This window comes from Hesperophylax consimilis, chromosome 12 (assembly GCF_061612785.1).
Source record: "Hesperophylax consimilis isolate HC1 chromosome 12, BYU_Hcon_1.0, whole genome shotgun sequence".
Lineage (NCBI taxonomy): Eukaryota > Metazoa > Arthropoda > Insecta > Trichoptera > Limnephilidae > Hesperophylax > Hesperophylax consimilis.
This window is the reverse complement of record NC_142847.1, coordinates 9,700,908-9,704,305: the sequence shown is the minus strand read 5'-3', so window position 1 is coordinate 9,704,305 and position 3,398 is coordinate 9,700,908. Positions and strand designations below refer to the sequence as shown.

The 3,398-nt window shown below is 32.7% G+C and overlaps 1 non-coding gene across 1 annotated transcript; it reads left to right on the top strand.

Annotated features, from left to right (window-relative positions):
• The first annotated feature begins 332 nt into the window (after positions 1 to 332).
• TRNAI-AAU (transfer RNA isoleucine (anticodon AAU)) lies at positions 333 to 406 on the top strand. Its single transcript has one exon. It is a non-coding gene; the product is annotated as a tRNA-Ile (tRNA).
• Positions 407 to 3,398: the final 2,992 nt, after the last annotated feature.

Here is a 3,398-nt window from a genome sequence, read left to right as displayed (position 1 = left end):
CCTATTCAATTAAATAAATATTATAAAGGCTGGTAAGTACCTATGTATGTATATTGTCTTAGCCTGATGTGTAAATTAGCCAAGAGGAACATGGAGTGTTAAAAAATTATTGAATAATTAATAATAATGTTAGTTTTTGTTAGCAAGTTTGGCTACAAAAATATGTATTAATAATGTTTATCACGCAATCGTGTTAAGGCAAATAGAAACATCTGTTTTTTTCAATTGAACACGTTTTCAGCTAATCTGTAATGTAGATATAATCGTAAACAGATAAACATTTTATTCTCGGCTTATTCTGTATCTCTGATGTTTCTCGTATAGCATCAACCGGCCCATTAGCTCAGTTGGTTAGAGCGTCGTGCTAATAACGCGAATGTCGCGGGTTCGATCCCCTCATGGGCCAAATATTATTTTTTTCTCTAGTTTTTTTTTAATATCTTATATATAAAAATGTCTCTTTTTTCTTTCAAACTACAATGTTTTAAAAAAATATTTGGATTGAGAATTTCCGAGCAAAAGGAATCGGTTCCTTTCTAATATTTTGTCGCCTTTTACTATTTTTCAAATATTTTTAATAAATATTCCAAAATGGAACCATTTTCAAAAATAACCGGTTCCTCACAAAAATAACATCTACGGTTCCATTGATAATGGAACCTGTTCCTTGTAACCGGGATAGGAATGTCGACCATCTCTATCATACATCAATAACGCAAATTATATTATCTTTAAGCATTTGACCAATAAACTTATTTATCTTTTGGAATAACTTAGTGAGTAAAACCTCGAATTGTAATATTTCATTATTGAAGACAATATTACAACCTAGGCAAGGTAAGTGTCCTGAGTTCGAGTCCTAGATGTGAACGTATCTTTTCTGTTTCAGATTTTCGTTTAGGAATCGCTGACATTGTCTTCAATAATTAAATATACAGGACCATACCATAACCTAAAATTTCCAGTAAAAAACAAAATAAATCCATTGGAAAAAGCTCTTAAAGGTTATTTTCTCAGCAACTTTATTAACCGGTGATACAAACTTTCTTTGGAACTCTCTAACTTCTGTATTAATTTTTCAATTAACTGTGTTAAGTCTGTTTTAAAATCTATGTACACTCTTAATCGAACTCCTTTTAAATTCGTATTCTCAAGTCAAAAATATTTCTATTCAACCCTTTCAAAATTAAAATTATTTCTCAGCAACATAAAAAAAAAAATTCTTGATTTTGTGAAACTCCGCATTTTGCATACCGCTTGTGAAAGATATTCCTCATATACAAATATCGTAAGTATAACGACAGATCCCGTTTCGATGTGTGGAAATAAAAGTACTGTACTGAAAGGGTTAATTTATGATGTTTGCTGTCTTTCCCGGAATAAGTTTTACTAAACTCATCGGGAATAATGTATTATAAATATTATTGTTATTATTTTGTTATTTGTTATCGCTTAAATATATAAATATGTACATTAAATACTACGTTATATCCCACTGCTTACATACCGTTTATTATTCATAATACGACATTTCTTCATTTTATTTCATCTCAAATAAAACATAACACAATGCCTTATCGTTTAGCGGGAAAAAGAAACGTATTTTACATTTCACGAAGAGAGATAGAGCTAGTAATATATGAGTGAAGTTGTTAGGATGGAAGGGAGGATCTGCCTGATAAGGGGTTGTAATAAAAATTTCCGGTCTCGCGGGGGTTTGTTGGGAAGATGGATGACCTCGAAATAGCCTTCCGCCTCGAGGCGAATTCTCTAACACCTGTTTGAGAATTTTTCGGGAATTTTCTGAAATGTTTTCCATCGAAATAAGCCTCGTGTTATTATGTATGGATAAGATATTGTTTAGGAAGTTTGAATGTTTTTATTTTGATAGACAGCATTTCGTCGGTTAAGTGCAATTATCGGATGAAAAGGAATGTGACAGCCTGAGAAGAACGAAGTCCCATATTATGATAGTCTAGTTTTATTTTATTGATGAGGCACGTAAATAATTCAATAAGAATTATCAATATATTAGCTACATGGCCAGTCACTGGCTGAATTGACAAACGCGTCGGGTTCCCATCCAGACGTTGTGGTTTCCAATTCCTCTTCTCCAGTCCTCCATTATTGCACAAGCAATATATTCCACAACTTATAATGACGGTGATTTTCTTACGAAAGGTGAAAAGTCCTTTTAGGTGATGTTCTCCCGAAAACGGCGCTATACAAATTATCCAATCATTATTGACCGTAGCAAGAGATTTTAAAATATGATATTCGTAACCCGAGAATGTCTGTCCAGAACTCTCTGTGATAACTTGTATTGTACCTGCTTATATCGTTTATACAATTGACTAACATTTTTTCAAAATTAAATTTTTATTGACAAATTTATATCATATAAAAAATTGACATATTAGGATTTTTTTTACTATTAATGTAGCAATTCACCATCCTCTTTATAGCTTATCCGCAGGATAACATATATATTCCATTAACGATTTATTTATTAATTATTATTTTTTTGGTAAACTAATGTTTAAGACAAGATTTTTTATGCATACAAAGGGTAACAAGCAGTAATTGTTGAATGAAACACTAGTATATATTGAATTATTTCGCGGATAAGAGATAAGCCGCCATAGCTCAGTGGTCAGAGCTGTCGACCGGAAATCGAAGGGACACGGGTTCGAGTCCCGTTGGCGTCATGTATCTTATATCAGGAGATTTTTCAATGTGGATGAGTGTTTTAGGCTAATAATTACACAGGCCTGCAAATTGACACTTTTTGATAGTTTTTTTCACCGTAATGAGTGAATCGTATGTATTTTGGTGCGCTGAGTCCAAATATGCCCTCAGTTTTTCTCCAGCACGTAGGGATTTTCCGCAAAATGAAAATGAAAGTTATGCAAAACCTGCAGTACATATAGGTAAAATTGCATTTTGAAATGAAAAATAAAGATATATTACTAGTGGTTTATTTACATTTTAAAATACAATTTGATAAAAATAATATGTTTATACAATAAGGATTTATAATTCTTTATAATATCTACATCTTTTTCCCTCAACTCCGTTTTGAGCTTTTCCGTTTGTGTGGGATGTCTCGAAGTTCTCTATGGAGCATCCAACAGTAGTCTCCCATCATATTCACATCCCATCGTCCTCGGTACCTCCGTTCCATTTCTTTGATGTCTTGGTGGAACCTCTCGCCCTGCTTTTTACTTACGGCATCAAGGTTTTTTGGGAAATAATTCAAATGGGAGTTCAAAAAGTGAAGTTTCAAGCTCATGGAGCACCCCAAGGTTTTAAAACATTTCGACATTTTATTTACAATTTCTTCATAATCCGGGTCCTTATTGTTCCCCAAAAACTTAGTCACAATTTCTTTAAATGAT